Here is an 18459-nt window from a genome sequence, read left to right as displayed (position 1 = left end):
ATGACAGCTGTGTCAGCCTAAGAGCAGACTGTCCAGGTTTGTGTTACCCTAAGAGATTGCATCACAAAGATTTACCTGTTGGGGTCTTGGGCATCAAAATAAACTTTCTTTTACAGTAAAGCTATTTAAAAATTCTGATGGGTTCTCTGACATTTTAGAGGATGCTTTTTGCACTTGGGAGCTTTCTTAGTGTCTTTGTTTTCATATGTTAGACTGCTTGAAGTTGTCCCACAGGTGCTGATGCTCTTTCATTTTTTTTTTTCCTTCAGTATTTCTTCTCTCTGTATTTCATTGTGGATGGTCTACATTGCTATGTCTTCAAGTTCATAAATCTTTTCTTTTTCAACGTCTAATCTGCTGTTAATCTCATCCAGTGTATTTTCATCTCAGACATTGTAGTTTTAGTCTCAGAAGTTCAATTTCAGTATTTTTTATATTTTCCGCAACTCTACCAACATGTTCAGTCTTTCCTCTAACTTCTTGAACATATAGGATACAGTTATAACAACTGTTTTGATGTCTTTTCCACCAATTCTATAATCTATGTCATTTCTGGGTTTGTTTCATGTTTGCTTTTTCTCTTCATTATGGATGGTATTTTTCTGTTTTTGTTTTGCATGCCTGGTAATTTTTGGTTAGATGCAAGACATTGTAAATTTTGCCTTATTTTGTGCTGCAACTAAAAGAGGATAGAAGAGGAAGTGCTTTGGTGCCTACCACTCTGGCTGGAGAAGCTGGCACGAGGCTCCCTCTTGTGGATGCAGCAAGGAGAGGAAGGAAAGTGGCCATCCTCTCCTGGAGTAGCAGCCTCCAGTCCCCACTCTGGACTGAGGTACCTGTTCTCATGTTATGGCCTAGTGGAGGGTCTGTGGCTCAGGCCAGAAGCAGTGATGGTGACTAGAAAAGAAGGTCCTATGGGAAAGGGAGTGGTCCCAGCCTCACCATACAGTAGAGCTCAAGTGGGGCTGAGAGGAGAGATTTTACTATCAGACAAGTGAGCCATAAGAGAGAGAGGAAGCAGCTTTAACAAAGAAAGGAAGAACCAACTGACCAGAGGAGGGGAGCTTGTTGCAAAGGCTGTTGGTAGTGTCTAGAGGCTATAAAGATCTTCTTGGGCCACCCAGGAATTCTGATAATAGGCAAGATTGGGAGGAAACTGAAAGTCCACTGTCTTTGCTAGGGTGAGCTCAAGACAGAAGCTATGCTATTTTTTTTTTAATGCCATTATTCTTGTCAACCATATTCTTTGATATTAACCTTCTAAGGTTGATGAACTTAGAGTATATCTGCTATAGATGAAACAAAATTCTGAAATGTTAATATGTATATATATGATATATTAATATGTAACAACTGAGGCTTCAGAAATATAGATTGGAAACTTAATGATACTAGATAACTTACTACCTATGCCTGAAAGTTCTTTGGACGCACAGGAAGTCCCTTATTGTTATTTTAGTATGTACTTATTTTTTGACTAAGATCAAAGAATTCTTAGCACATAATGCTAAAGGTCACACATAGCTTTGATGCTTGTCTGTGTGGAGGAAATATTCATGGAAAAATTTTCTATTTCTATCTCATTATTTATCATGTATTTTCTGTGTTGCATTTACATATCTGCCTCTCTTACAAGAGTGTCAACTTTTCAAGAGCTCATGCTTGTAGTTACCATGTGTGCAGTGATTACTAAGTTGACAAACATTTTATATGCCTCGTGTTGCTTAACTTATATACTCCTCTGAGAAACTATGAGTTTTTTCACTCTTATCTCCATTTCAGGTTTAGGCACTGTGAGGTAAAATAAGTTGCCCAAAGCCATGTGGCAATTAAAACTTGAACTCTAAAACTGTCTTACTCATCTCTGAATGCCCTGCACCTAAGTAATGAGTGAGGCACAGTATTCAGTACTGAATAACTTAATGCCTGGTAGAATATACATAAAAAAAATGTAGCTGCCTCACTGTGAACACAAGATGGCGCTGTAGGCTCAGCCACGTGGGCTTGTCAGGGTGGAAAGGTGAGCCGGTTCACAGGTTGGGTCAGGACAGAACTTCCAGGATGGCTGACTAAAACCAAAATTAGAAAATGCAGATTTCTTTGGGACTTTGTTTTTCTGTTTCTCAAATGGGAAGAATAATTCTGTCACTTACCCTCAAAGACATAGTGGGAATGAATTTGGGGATAAAATTATTCATAAATATTTTGCATGTCTCAGTGAGGGGATCTGATAGCATTAACGATATTATTTCACTCACACACAGTAGGAGGGCCCAGGGCAGAGAATTATGACATGGAATCTTCTTTCCTTAAGATAATAGAATCTCACCTGCCTCCTTACCCCCATTCAGGACTATAAAAAAACTCCCAAAGCAGATTTTTTAGCGCCCATGTGCACATATTGTACCCTCCCCACCTCCCATTTGTTTCCTTTTCCAATGATTCACAGCTCTTGTTGTCAGAAAGTTCTGCATATGGGAATGAAGAATAACTGTATGATCTTACACAGATTCTCTGAAGATAGTTATTGGCCCCGCCCATCAGCCTTATTTATCTGAATGATTCTATAATCTTTTCTCAGAAAGATCTTTTAGAGCTCTTTCTCATCATTTTAAATAAATCTGGTGCTTCTCTGGACAATCTCCTTGAGATCTGTACATGTCTCCCAATATTATAGTGGTCCTTTAACAAGCACATGCCATCTACCGCTCATCACCAGCTTGGGTCTGCTACAATCACGGAATCCATTTCTTGAACAATCAAGTCTATATTAAACTTGAATTTGTTTTCTTTCTTTGAAATATAGTTCTGGGAACTTTAATCCCACTCCAAGGTATATACCCAACAGAACTGCATGAGTATGTTTACCAAAACACATGTTCTAGAATGTTCACAACACTTCTATTACTAATGCCTCCAAACTGGAAACTATCCAAATGCCCAACAGTAGAATGGATGAGTGACCTGTGATATATTTATTCAGTGAAAACCTGTACAACGATGAGAATGAATTAACTACAGCTACACACAAGAAGGATGAATCTCACAAACTTATGTTGAGTGAAAAAAGCCAGTCATAAAAGTGTACATGTTCTGTGGTTTTACTACATGAAGTTCAAACACTAGGACAGAGAATCTACAATGTTAGGAGTCAGGATAGTGGTTGGCCTGGGGTTGGGTGTGGAGCAGTGACTGGAAGTGGGGTTGGGGGCTTCTGTGGTTTTCTCAATATTCTGTTTCTTGGCCTGGATGCTGGTTTCACAGATGTGTTCACTTGGTGAAAATTCATTGAGCGGTAAACTTAATGACTTATGTACATTTCTGTATGTATGTTTTATAAAAACTTACAAAACATAAAGAAGAAATATATTGCCATGTGTAATTGGACTCCATTCTGGGCTGTTTTGGAAACTGCAGTTTGAAGAGTCCTGGTGCATAGAATAGGCCCTGACCTACTGTAATCCAGGCCCTGGATTCTAGTCATCCTGTGAGAATAATAAAGCCAATTCTAAAGGAAGCTATTGCTCTGTCTTTACAGTCCTTGTGTATTTAAGGGGTGGGGAGCTGTAGGGACCTGGTTACAGTTTTATCCTGAATGCTCATCCATTCTCTGGTAGTCCTTTAGGAGAAATACAGGCTTTTGAATTCATCTGCACAGACAGAGCTGGCCGTGCTGCCCTCCCACTGCTCACCACTCTATTGTCTTGTCTGCATTGTTCTGGGTCTTGGTAACACAGACCTTCCAAAATAACCGTGCAGTTGTCATCATTGTTCGGAAGACTATTTTGGAACGTTGGCTTAGCTTGGTGATGTGAGGGGATCCAGGAAGGGCCCAGCTGTCGGGAGGCCCAGGGAATCAGGGAGTTGGGGGTGGATAGGAAGTCGGGGGGATTGCAGGAGGTTCCGAGGGGCCCAGAGGTAGCACGGTTTCTGACAAGTGTTTGGCCTTGGTGTGGGGAGTTGGGAAAGAAGGAGGAGAAAGGATGGGGAGGATTGGCTGTGGGTGGGAGGGAAGCTATGGAAGATTGTTGGAGCTGGAGGAAGGGAGGCAGGGGAGAAGTGTGGTTAACACGGGAAGGGGTAGGGAAGTGGTGCCGTGTGTTTAGGGGCACTAATGGTGTTTTGACATTTTGTTTAAAGAGTGATTTCTAGAGTCTGGGAGAACTTGGGGACAGCTGTTAGGAACCTTCTATGGGGCGATAGAAAAGTAAGTGGGAGGAGGGGGTGCGACGATTAACAGGCCGCCTAACGTTAAGTCGGAGGACATCCTGCCATTTAGCAACTTAATAGGTGGTCAGACAACTTCACAGCCTCCAGTTCTGTGGAAATGGCAAAAATAGATCTCCAAGGTGTTGCGATGGAGGAAAAGGGCAGATGAGTTCCAAGAGGACAAAGGTGAAATTCCCACTCTATGTAAAATCTTCTCCTGACTTCACAGGCCTGTAGAAATACCATATCATGTGTTAAAAACTCCAGTTCCACTGAGTCTTTTTCCTTTTGTGAGGAAGATCAGCCCTGAGCTAGCATCCATGCCAATCCTCCTCTTTTTGCTGAGGAAGACCAGCCCTGAGCTAACATCTATTGCCAATCCTCCTCCTTTTTTTCCCTTTTCCCCCCAAAGCCCCAGTAGATAGTTGTGTGTCATAGTTGCACATCCTGCTAGTTGCTGTATGTGGGACGCGGCCTCAGCATGGCCGGAGAAGCGGTGCGTCGGTGCGCGCCTGGGATCGAACCCCGGGCCGCCGGTAGTGGAGCGCGCTCACTTAACTGCTAAGCCACAGGGCCGGCCCCCTCCACTGATTCTTGCACCCCCATGATCTCACAGGATCTCTAGCCCCTTCAAAATCTGCACCAAGTGTCTGCGGTCCTGTGATGTTGTGATTTACAATAAGAAATATTTGGGCTTCATCCCCATTTCTGGCACAGAGCTCCTAAAACTCTTGGATCGGGTCTGGTTGCCTGGGGAACCAACTGTCTGAATAGAGGGTTGGAACTTTCAGTCCCCCCCGACCCCCCCCCCCCCACCTCTAGGGTGGAGAGAGGAGCTGAAGATTGAGATCAGTCATCAGTGGCCAATGATTTAATCAACAATGCCTATGCAATGAAGCCTCCATAAAAACCCAAAAAGGATGGGATTTGGAGAATTTCTGGGTTGGTGAACACGTGGAGGTGCTGGAGAGGGCATGGAAGCTCCGTGCCCCTTCCCACATCCCTTGCCTTTGCATCTCTTCCCTCTGTTCCTGAGTTATACCCTTTTATAATAAATCTGTAATCTAGTAATTAAAATATTTCTCTGAGTTCCGTGAGTCACTCTGGCAAATGAATCAAACCCAAGTAGGGGTTTGTGGGAACTTCTGATGTATAGCCAGTCAGTCAGAAGCACAGGTGGACTACCTAGACTTGCCATTGGCATCGGAAATGGGGTGTGGCGGGGGGCCATCTTGCAGGACTGAACCCTTAACCTGTGAGATCTGACACTATCTCCAGGTACATAGAGTCAGAATCGAGTTGAATTGTAGGACACTGGTGTCCAAGAATTGCTTGGTGGTATGAGAGCCCCCTCATCCCCCATTGGAGTTGGGTGCAGAATCCGAACTGGAATTGGAGACCAGAATCTTGGGTCCCCATGGGAGCAGTTCATGTGCTCATGTACGAATTAGCTCCCAGAGGAAGCAGCGGCATCTCCTCAGCTGGGCTCATCCCTGCCACTGAGCATGAATTTTGCAGGGTTGCTCCATCATTGCTCTCCCGGGTGCTGCTGCCAATGTGTTATGTTGTCTACAGGGAACCTCTCTCTATCTGGAGTCACCGTTTAAGAGAGGAGTTCCCAAGAAGGGATGCTTATGTCCCAGAATTTTATAGACTTTAAGTGAAATTTTTCCTGTTGTGCTCAGAATGTTCTAAGGCTCTGTTCCTGGGTAAGCTTGCGATGCCTGGTTTCTTCTTTTCCTGTAATAAATTCTAGCCCAGAAAACTTTTTAGTGATCCCCACCCCCCACCACCCTACAAAGACTTCCATTGTGCATCCTGCCTATATGTCAGCCTTACTTGGATCCCTGCGATGGATCCAGCCACAGTTTAAGCTCAGATTCCTGCTTCATCTAAAAGCCTGGCCTACTAGCAACAGGCTGAGTTTATCTTTGGACTTTATCTGTTCTTCCACTTGCCTCCTGCCCCACTGTCTGGGCCTGACCCTTCTAATCGAGCGTTTGAATCCCCCCTCCTTACCACTTCACAGCTGAGAAAACTCTTGTCCCTGTTGCTTTCTCTCAGAATTTTCATACTTTTCAAAAGGACCCGGGACATTATCTGTTCTCGTAAACCATCTAACCTAATAAGAAAATCTACAGGAGATGCTACCTTCTTACCTTGGGCTCTCCATCCCATCCCATATAAAATGGTTCCTATTCATGGTTGAGCCAACCCTCGTGGTCTATGATTAGGATTCAGCGCTCTGACCTCCATGGCCTGGGTTCATTTCTGGTCAGGGAACCACACCACCTGTCTGTCCGTTGTCATACTGTGGCTGCTGCGTGTTGCTTATAGTGGCAGAAGGTGAGAGGATAGCACAAAAAGTGCAGAAAGTGAGAGGATGGCACAAAAAGTCCAGGAAGTGAGAGGATGGCACAAAAAATCCAGAAAGTGAGAGGATGACACTAAAAGACTGGGCAGGGTTCTGCTCTGCTGTACACAAGGTCGCTAGGAGTCAGAATTGACTTGATGGCACTAATAATAAATTCATAGTTGACATAATTGTATATGTAGGAAGTCCCAAGGAGTCTGCAAAAAAACTTCCTAGAACTAGTAAGTAAGTTTAACAAGGTTCTGGGATATAAAGTCAACACACAAAAAATCAATTATATTTCTGTATACCAGTCTGTTAGTCAGGGTTCTCTATTGAAGCAGAATTAATAGGATATGTGTGTGTGTGTGTGTGTGTGTGTGTAGAGAGAGAGAATAGACATATATTGTGTGTGTGTGTGTGTGTATATATATATACACACACACACACACACACACGCACATAAAGAGAGAGACAGGGCCAGCCCGGTGGAGTAGTGGTTAAGTTCGTGCACTCTGTTTCGGCAGCTTGGGGTTCATGCGTTCAGATCCCAGGCACGGACCTACACACCACTCATCAAGCCATGCTGTGGCAGCATCCCGTATACAAAATAGAAGAAGACTGGCACAGATGTTACCTCAGGGACAATATTCCTCAAGCAAAAAGAGGAAGATTGGCACCAGATGTTAGCCAGGGACAATTTTCATCACCAAAAAAAAAAAAAAAAAAAAAAAAAAGAGACAGAGATAAAAACAGAGAGGTTTATTTTAAGGAATTGGCTCTTGCAATTGTGGGGCTGGCAAGTCTGAAATCTGCAGGAATCTGCAGGACGCGCCAGCAGGCTGGAGGCCCGGGGAAGAGCTGTTGCTGCAGCTCAGGTCTGAAGGCGGAAATCCTTCTTCCTTGGGGACCTCAGTCTTTCAATGCCTTTTATTGATTGGATGAGGCCCACCCACATTCTGGAGGGTGATCTGATTTACTCAGGGTCTACTGGTTTAAATGTTGATCACAGGTAAAACATACCTTCACAGTAAAATCTAGACAGGTGTTTGACCCAAAACTAGGTACCATGACCTAGCCAAGTTGACATAAAATTAACTATCACAACCAGAAATACATGAAATATATGATTGGAAAGCAAAATTAAAAAACAATACTACATAAAGAGCTCCCCAAATGAAATACTTAGTGAAATCTCATGAAAATGGCAAATGTTGGTGAAAGAACTCAAAGAAGACCTAAATAAATAAACAAATACTGTGTTCATGAATTGGAAGACTTAACATAAAAAAGTTGTCAGCTCTGCCAAAAGTGATCTATAGACTTAACATAATCCCATTCAAAATCTCACCAGGACATTTTGTTTCTATAGGTAAGCTGGCTCTAAAATATACATAGAAAGGCTAAGGATTAGGATAGCTGAAACAATTTTGGCAAATAAGAATAATGCAGGAATCACACTACCCGATTTTAAGACACACTTTGAAGCTATCATAATCGAGACAGTGTGGTATTGCATAGGGATATACACTGGTTAATGCAACAGAATAGAGTCCAGAAACAGATCCACACAGACATGGCCAATTGATTTTTGACAAATCAATTTGTCAAAATTTGCAAAACTCTGAACTGCAAAACTGCAAAACTGCAAAAACAGTTCAGTAGAGAAGGGATTATCTTTTTAACAAATGATGTTAGAACAACTGGACATCCATAGGTGAAATAAATAAATGAATAAAAAAGAACACTGACCTCACAGCTTATGTAAAAATTAACTCCATATGGATAATAGATCTAAATTTAAAATGCAAGACTCTGAAACTTTCAGAAGAAAACACAGGGAGAAAACCTTTGTGACCCGAGGTTAAGAATACAGTTTTTAGATAGGATACCAAAATCACAGTTCATAAAAAAAAAAAAATCGATAAATTAGTCTTCATGAAAATTAAAATCTTTTACTCTCAAAGATGCCGCTAAAAGAATGAAAACACTAGATACATCCTGGGAGAAAATATTTGCAAATCACACATCTGTCACAGGACTTGTATGCAGGATGTATGAATATAGATAAGCACACAAAAAATATTCAATATCAAAAATATTCAATATCATTAGGCATTAGGGAATTGTAAATTAAAACTACAAATAAGGTACCACTACACGCTTAATAGAACAGCTAAAATAAAAATTACTGGTGATACCAAGTGCTGGCAAGATTACGGAGCATCTGCAATTCTCATTCATTGCTGGTGGGAATGAAAAATGGTACAGCCATTCTGGAAAACAGTTTGGCAGTTTCTTGTAAAGTTAACATACATTTGCCGTATACCCCATTCCCTAGAGAAATGAAAACTTATGTTCATATAAAAACATACAGGTTTTTGGGAGTGATGGTACTGTTTTGTATCTTGATTGTGTTGGTGATTACACAGATCTACACATGTGTTAAAATTATATAACTGTATACCAGAGAATCTTCTGTTTGATGATTTAAAAAATAAAATTAATAATATTATAGAGAATGGACACACATAGATCTTAAATGTATAGTTTGATGAGTTTTGACAAAGGTGTATAGTGGTGTATTCATAAATGTTTAACAACTGGCTGTCTGGTGGAATTAAAAAACCCTGCTTTGTAGTGTTTGAATTTCTATGGTATAAATGCTTTCATCATGGTAGGTTCCGAGCTACCAATGTGATTGTCAATTGCCTCATAAACTTCCTGAAAATTTACAATCAGCACTCTTGATGGTTCCAGTGGGCTCCAGCACACCACTGCCTGAGTGTACCCATCACCCAGATAAGCACTTAGAACATTCCCATCACTCTGTCAGGTCCTTAGTGCCCCTTTGTAGTCAATCCCCATCCCTCATCCTGGGCAGACTACTCTTCTGATTTCTACCACTGCAGATTAGATTTTCGTATTCTAGAACTTCATAGAAACATAATATATATATATTTTTTGGTCTTGCTTTCTTTTGCTGAGATTCGTCCATATTGTTATGCTTACTGGTGTTTGTCCTTTCTCTTGCACAGTAGTGTTTCATTGTGTGGTAGACGACAATCTATCCTCCTGTTAACAGACATTTGGGTTGTTTCCAGTGTTGGGCTTTTTGAGTAATCTCAAGGCCTTGAGATAGTGTGAAAGCAGGAGGTTCTAATTTTCTTGGCAAAGAGTTTTCTGGTGGAAATAAGGGATGGATCTTGAAGCTTGAGATTTTATTGGTGATGATAAAAGAGCACCTCTGAAAGGGTTTAGCATGTGGCTGACATTGGATAAACGTTAGCGAAATCTCAATTTTGTAGAATTCTGTGTCTAGGCCCTGTGACTGGAAAAGGGTCAGAATTAACCATTCTACAAAAAGGAAAATCTAGACTATTAAAAAACCCTCTCAGAGCTTCCATCTTCTCATTTGATACATCCATTTCAGAAATACTTCACAATTCTAACAATTAGGAAAAAAATTCTGTGTTAAATTTTTTATGTTATACTTTTAAAACCTGTTTATTATACATATTAGCTGATTTATACACATTTCATTTTTAATTTATGTATATTATTTCATTTAACTTTTGCTGTAATACTTCAAGGTACCCCCTCCCCATTTAAAGATAAGGAAAACTGAAGCTCAGAGATGTGAAGTAACTTTCCCAAGTTCACAAAGCTAGTGGGAACTTGATTTCAGTCGTCTGACTCCAAAATTCATGCTTTTTTCACTGTAACATGCTGCCTTATCATGTTCACACATATTATTGAAATAATTGCTGCCCATTTTTCTTTGATTCCCATTGTTCCAGAAAGCAAACCATCTTGTATCTTCCCTTTCTTTTTTCTTTTCACAAGTACCCTTCTAATAGTCCCACTGCTGCCTAATGTAAGTAAGCAAATTGAAAGTACCTACAGAAAAGTTTGAGTTGGCAAATCAGCATGCTGTGGAGTGTTCAGCAGGTGGCGCTGTTTCCATGTTATTGCCATGACAACCACACCATTCGGTCACGAGGGGGCGCTGTGTTGCTCCTGGAGAATATTCCCGCTAAGAGAGCTCTCTCTGATTGGTACTCCCTAGAGCTGGCACCAGAGCCAGTGAATCAATCTCAGTGTATTCTTTTCCTCCACGTGGGATCCTGCAGTCCCATTTCCCCGTGTCTCCATCCAGCCAGGGCTCTTACGGTAATAGGCTTCTGGACTGAATTTAATCCATGAGACAGGTTTATTTTTGACTCTCCCAGAAAAGTACAAAACTGTGCAGAGCTCCCCACACCAGCCACTGGGTGAAAGTCCATCTCCTCTCTTCTTTTCCTCTTATCTTCTATGATTTATTTTTGATCCTACATATCCCAGGTCCAATACAGTTTCACAACAGTATTCTCTCTTCGTTTCTTAGGCTCTGATCACTCTGAAAGGTGAGAGGATGCCAGGGTTTGAAAAAGTCAAGGGGTGAAAGGGTATTCTGAACAAGCCAGACATAATGATGGATAGCGGTGTCCCAGCTCCACTCTGGCATTTGTCTGTCAGCAGAAGCCTGTCAATGAGACGCAAAACTGGATTGTATTAACATGCCATCACTTAACACAAATGCGAATTTCTTTGGCAAATCTTTCTTTTCAAGGGCAAAGGAGCACACCTCCTTTTCCCTGTTCTTGCCAAGCTAGCGCCTGGAGGCTTCGTCAGAGAGAGGTAGGAACACGAGAGCAGGGGGGCTGTGTGACCTGTCAGAGGTGAATGCTGCAAGCCTGGGTCACCCTTTCCAAAGCTGTCTTCTCCACCTGGCCCTGGGCAGAGAAAGAACGCCGCAGGCTTTGTAGCACCACACCTCCTCAAGTTCTTCTAGCCATGAAGTCAGCAACTTCACGGAGTCCAAAAGGTCTTTTATTTACCTCTGCAGGTTTTTGACTTCTAGGAAGTTCATCTCTCTCAGGTAGGGGCAGGAGGGAAGACGGAAAATCCAATATTGAAAATGAAAGGATGTGAATCTGGTAGGGATTGGGCCAGTCTGGAGGTCAGACAGGAGTGAATGAGATTTTGGATGGAGAGGAACCTAAGAAAATGGTGTCTCACGGGAACCTTTGCCCCTGTCCAGGGTGAGGTAAGAAGGACAAGGAGGCAGTAACCACTGAGCTCACTTCTCAGACGTTTGGCTGAAACCTTCTGTGCCCTCCGCAGGTCCCGGCGCCAGCCCAGCACGTGGGTGATGGAGTGAAAAGAGCGCAGGGCAAGCAGACCTGAGTCTGAACCCCTGACCTGCCGCTTCCGGGGAGTTTGACTACAGACTGAGGCTGGTTTTCTCATTTGTGGACTGTGGACGGTAGTTCTGCCTTATAAGTTTGTTGTGAGTATTGAATGAGATAACTAAATATAAAAGCCCTTAGCACAGGGCCTTGCAGTTAGCTGACACTCGATTAATAGTGGTGATCACTATATCTCACTACCCTGAGTTCAGTACCTCTGCTCAACGAATTCAGAGAAAACACACGTCCTACTCTCTAAAAACGATCACATGAAAAATCATCAAACTTCTGAGCAGTTATTAAATGGTATGAAAAGTATTGGGCTAAGCACTGTGGTGAGAAATGAAGAAAGAAAATCCTTGAACTCTAGGCAAAATCGGGTGTGTGAAGCAGCAAGGACTGCCAGTCTGCTCTGCACTTCCCAAGGAGCGAGGAGCTGGGCGCCAGGTCACTTGCTCCTTCCTGCTCACACCCCGGCCAGTCTCCTGAGGGCCTGGGTTCCCCTGTGGCCAGGCTTTCCCTTTCCGAGTGGAAGCCTTGTTTCTTCCCTTGAAGAATCCAGATAATTTAGACCAAAGAAAGGCCTTTGAATCAAGTCCTTGGCTTCTTCAGATGGAAGTGCTTACAGGAGCTAAGTTAACAGAAGAATTCTTTACATCCGTGATCCAACTCCTGTCCACCGCTCCAATAGTAATTTTCACCACATTTTCCCCATCTTTACCTTTGCCGCATGACTTGCAGTCCCCTGTATCTATGCTTGGTGTGAATACCTACAGAATCCTCAAGATTTCCAAAAGCGCCCCCTCCTCCTTAGGCTCCTCCTGAGCCCCTTGATCGATCTAACTCTTCCCTCCTTGATGTTTGCACGACTGGCTCCCTTTATAGATGTCAGAAACGCAAAACTTTCATTGCATCTGAGAATTTACTTATCTGTCTGTGTCTTCTAGGCTTTCCTCTCCCTGAGGGCATATTTACCTTCTTATCTCCAGCATGCAGCCTGAGGAAGAGCCCAGCCCCTGGCAGACACTCGGTAGGTGTTTGTGGAGTGAATCAATGAAGGAATAAAAGCATGCTTCACTTGGCATTTAGAAAGAATTTACAGAATGTAGAGATTTCCATGAAAACCAAACCAAGCCAGTGTCTGTTTGACCCATACTGATATTTTATGCCTTGGACAGTTGGTCTGATGCTTTTTTCATTGTTGCTATATATATCCATGAATATATTTACATTTTTAAATTATTACCAGAGCACGAAGTTCACTTTTACATCATATATTAAATCCTTCATATAGTCACTACCTTCAAAGGAAAGACTTCCCCCAGCCTCAGTGGCAGTGCCTTCTCAGGCTCCGTGTGGCGAGGTCCTTTCTTGTGAGGCAGTAGACACCACCTAGTCGCATGGCCAGGACCAGAGCTGGTGGTTTTGGAGGCGGCCACCTGGGATTAGGCTGTGGCATGGGACTCAGGGACATCAAATAATCTCCCCCTTACTTAGCATTACAGGATTTGAAAGAAAGTCTGTGGCGTGGCAGGAGGTGGGGTGAGGGATTGTGTCAATTGGGGGATGCTTTTCTAGGGCACTGAGGGTTCCTTTGCCAGTTGTGATTTGGTGCAGCCAGGTTGGGGGTCATCCCCAAAAGGCGACTTCGAGGCCCCAGGAGGGGCTACTCTCCACTGACACGGGCCCCCCAGTCCATGCGGAGGCAGGAGTGATCTCTGGGAGGGGGGAGAGAAGAGGGGCTGCCGTCGGCGTGGCAGAGGGAGAAGCTGCCCCCGGGTAGACTGCCAGCAGGGGAAGCAGAGCTGAGACACTGGGCAAAGGTTCTTTTGCAGCTGCTTGAGTTGGGGTGAAGATTCTGGGGTCTAGTTTCTCCTTTCGGGAAAGCATGTGCTTCCTCCATTTCTCTGACCTGCTCTGCCTCTCAGACGTCCACAGGGGGTAGCTTTCCTTCTGCAGTCTCAGGGTGTGGGGAAGAGCATGGGCTCTGGAGCTGGACTCCCTGGGTTCAAAGCCGGGCTTTGCTTCTGAGTAGCTGTGTGACCTTGGGCAATTCACTTAACTCCTGTGCAACTAAATCATCTCTTCTGAAATGTAGGGCTCACCTCAGAAGGTGGTTGTGAAAATTAAGTAGATTAATACATGTTAAATGCTTCCAACAGTACCTGGCCCATGATCGGTGCTCAGTAAACGTGAGCTATTATTATGGTCTTCTCTTTTTCCCAGCCCTCTCCCTCTGATGTGGTCCCTCTCTTCAACAGGCACTCATTGACGCTCATGTGCACAACACTGACAGACACTGAGGGAGACACTGAGAAGATGAGATGTGGTCTCTGAGCTCAAGGGGCTTATGATGTCAAGACATGGGGACAAAAGCAAAATTCTATAAATAGAGAACAAGTTTGTGCTAAAATATCTGCCACTGATATTTAAGTGTTGGGAGTTCAGAAGAAGCAAGTATTAGCCACTATATTTAAAGAAAAATGCCTGCTGCTGTGCATCTAGACCGGAGAAAGAGGATTGTCATCTCAGAGGACACCCAGTTATTGTTCACCTCGGAACCATGGACACACAGTCCTGGAATTTTCATCTCCTCCTGGCCCTACCTTTAGCTTTTGGGTGGGCTCAAATGAAGCTGAGTCAATTTTGGTGACTTCAGTAGTTAAGGTCCAGCTGGTGGGAGTCGGCTGGCTGAGTGGGGTGCCGTGGCAGAGCCCTGGTAGATCCCAAACTCAAGAGTGCATGAGAGTCATGTGAGGAGCTTGCTGAAGCTGCACATGATGGGACCTCATATCCAGAGACTCTGAGTCAGTAGGTCCGGGATGATGCCCAGGAATCCGCATCTTTAACAAGCAAACCAGGTGATTCTGATAAGCGTACTTCTTGGACCACACTTGATGAAAAACATATGGAGGTTGCAACTAATGGGACTTTGTCAAAGGAGACAAAGGAAGTAAAGTAGCCAAAGGTGGAACCTGAAGTAGAGGGGGTGATTTTGAATGGTTCATGAACTGAATGAAGAGGACATTAAGGAAAACTGTCACATTGCAGGCTCAAGAATACCCAGTGTGGAAATGTCCAGCTGGGCCTCTGGAATCACCAATGTGGGGATGCTGAGGTTGGGCATGATGAGGAGATGGTGGCTTGGAATCAACCCTACTTCACCCAGAGCATCTTCACTTTGATCTGTTTTTATACATGTGGGTTCCAGGTAAGATTCCATTTGAAAAGTGGGCACTGCTAACAGAAGTTGAAAAATCGCTAACCTAGAGACAAAGTTTCAGTCCTTGAAAGGATCATACCTCCTGTGTAACTTTCAGAGCAGTACTCCATCAGGTCTAGATTGTTCTATCTGCAAAAGCAGAACATCTTTGGACAGGATGCTTCTGTATTCCTTTGTTTCCTTTCTCTCTTTAAGCCCCTTGTTCTGTAACTTTCATGTGTCCCAGATCCATTGGAGAATCATATGAAAGCTTTGGATCTTTCCTTAGAAAAATGTGCACATACCTATAAATTTTAGCATTCAATTTTAGTGGGGCTCTTGGGCTCCATTAAGCCTAGCCATGACCTTGGTGATCACTCCGCCCTCTAAACTTTTATTTTATATTTTTTATAGAAGTTCCGGTGTTATTTTTTTTCAAGTCTTCTCAACTAGACCATAAGTCTCTTGACTGTAGAAACTGTGTGTCCTCTACAACGGTGGCCTCTACAGTGGAAGGGCAAGACAATCCACTGCAGTATTAGAAGAAAATATTAGAACTTCTACTTATTTTCAATCTTACCCCTTTCAATTTCTACTTTTCTGTATGTTCTATAATGCTCATTGTATTATTAGAATAGGTCATATTATTTAAATAGACACACTCTATTGGGGATGCCTTTTAAAAACTTAGTGATAAGGATAAATGATTTTAAAAGTTTGGAGTACCCTGCCTTACAGAACTCTCATGTTCTTTTGATGCTTGCTCTGAGTATTCTGCTAGGCATTGGAGATACACAAAATATTTGTGTGGTTCCTACTTTCAGGGAGCTTAGCGTTTAATCTTATACATGGTAGGTGTGTAGTTGTGAATGGAGGAGCTGAGATTATGTCTGGCTTATCTGCCTCCAAGTCAGTAACTATATGATGAGTTTATCATTTTAGGAAGGGTCTCTTGAGGAGTATTCAGAAAGTACCTCTTCATACCCTTTGCTTATATTGCTGACATTCCTGGCCACTGCTTCTAGGGAAAGTATCCCATAAGAATGCCTCAATGGGTGTGACATGTGAAAGAGAATGTCATATTTTATAATCATATTAGGTAGAGAGGCACTATCAGAAGTAGTTCTAGAATTTTTATATGGAAAGTGCTTAGGAAGGGCATTGTCTTTGAAAGTATGAGCTCAGGGATTTACACGGAAATTCCATTCCTGTTACTTAGATTTTGTTTGACTTGGTCTTAGGGAAATGATGGAGATTATGGGGTGGAGATGAGTCTACAGCTATCTCAAGCCACCTGTTAGTGCTGCCTCAGGATCTCCTGAGAAACTGAAACAAAGTTTTGAAGAAGAAATAAGAAACTGGAGAGACAGGAGCGGAGGAGTTGAGATGAGAACTTAGCTGAAGAGGGAACATACCGGCCCTGCCGAGGACGTGCAGCAGCGTGGGGGATCAAAACCAAAAGGAGAATATTTCTCATAGCAACTGCCAGACTGGACCCATCTCTCAACAGCTGTCAACCATTTATTAGTGGGACTCTACTGAAGCCAAAGGAAGAAGGAGGGAGAGCAGACAAATGGAGAAAATAAAATTGTGTTAATTACCAGTTCATTTCCATGATGCAAAGGTGACCCGGTCTGTCATCTCTTTCCCCGTGGCTGGTGTTTTGTTGGGTCTGACATTGGCAGCCAGTGCTCCCAGCCGGGCATCTGTTGCCCCCATTGCCATGGAGACAGCAGCTGCAGAGACGTCTCCTTTGAGAATGTGCCGCCCGAGATTTCAGGAACCATTCTGGAAGCATTTGTCCCGACAGTGCCTGCTAATCTCCCTTTTATTTGCAATTATTTTATCGCCTTTATTCTCTGCTTTGGCATCATTCCCAAAGCTAACTCTGCTCCCCGACACTGGGGTCCGTGGGGAGGTGTCAGCCGCCTCAGCCCGTCTGGGTGCAGATGAAAAGGGACTGCAAAGGGAAGACTTACTGGGAGCACCACTGTCATCAAACAGGCCCTGGCTCCTGTAGGCAGCCCTGGGAGGGCCTTAACTGATTGAAGTAGCCCGAATTATGAAGCCCAAAGCCTTTGAGGTAAGCCGCCCCATCGAGGCCAAGAATAATTGAACAAATAGTTTATCTGGCTAACCAACAGCTGTAGAGCCTAGGCGATTTGGAGAGGATTAGGGCAGAGCAGTGAAAAGATACTCCCACAGCGTCCTTCAAATCCTTGTCCTGAATTCTACCAACGAAGAACACATGTTGAAACCCTGGAATTGCTTTTCAAGTCCATTTTTCTCCCTTTCCAAGTGACTCTGTTCAGTGCTTCCAAGAATTTTAAGTGGCTGAGGCAACCGATGTTGGGATCCCTGCTATTGGGTTCCTGTCAGTTTCCTCCTTCAATTCCCCCAAACCTTGTTTCATCCCAGACAGCTCAGATTCATGTGGAAATTCTGATCACTCTGGGAGGTGCCTTAGGGTTGCTGCCTTTTCCTAAAGTCTACATTACCGGCAGCTGTTGTAATGTCTAAGTAAAGTGCCAGGGCCAAGTTCAGGTTAGGATGAAAGGGGAGCTATGAGGGTGGCTGATGGAGAGAGAGGGCACAAGGAGGCCCCTTCCTGGTGTGAGAAAAACTTGAAGGAAAAAGAAAAAAAGCTCCAAATGGACCAAAGACTTAAATGTTAAAAAAAAAGAAATCCATATAAGAACTAGATGAAAATTTGGGAGAATTTCTTGGTTAAAACCTTTATAATCTTGAAGTGAGTAATATGTTTATAACTATAATTCAAAATCCAGAAATCACAAAAGCCATAGAATATTGATAAATTAAACAATATAAAAAATTCTGCGTGGCAAAAACCATTTGCAAATGTGATAAACTGGGAAAAATATTTGCAACTCATGTCATAGAAAAGGGCTTAATCTTCCTGATAGATAAAGAACTCATGGATAATAATCAGCAGAAGACCAAAAGTCCAAAAGAATAATGGGTGAAGGATGTGACCAGACAGTTCATAGGATAAGAAAACAGAAATGGCCCCTCGACATATAAAAATGATGTTCAACTTCACTCATAATAGGAGCAATGCAAATTAAAACTACTCTCAGATACCATTTTTCACCTAGTGGATTGGAAAAAGTCCAAAAGTATGACAACACACTGAATCTGTAAAGAAATAGAACTCTCTTACATTAATGTTGGCAGGTAAAATTGAAGAGTAATTTAGCAATATCTATCAAAATCACAAATGCATGTAACCTTTGACCCAGCAATAACACTTTTGAGATTTACCTTATAGAATATTGTACACTTGCATAATGACATGCAAAAGTTATTAATTGCCACTGGTTTTTAATAGCAAAAGGTTGGAATCAATACACATATCCATCAAGAGGGGAATGGTTACATAAATTATGGTACTTCCCTACAATGGAATACTACACAGCTGTAAAAAAAATGAAGAAGCTATCTAG

Source organism: Ceratotherium simum, chromosome 7 (genome assembly GCF_057802395.1).
Source record: "Ceratotherium simum simum isolate JZ-2026a chromosome 7, ASM5780239v1, whole genome shotgun sequence".
In the NCBI taxonomy this organism is placed as follows: Eukaryota; Metazoa; Chordata; class Mammalia; order Perissodactyla; family Rhinocerotidae; genus Ceratotherium; species Ceratotherium simum.
Note: the sequence above shows the minus strand (reverse complement) of the source record.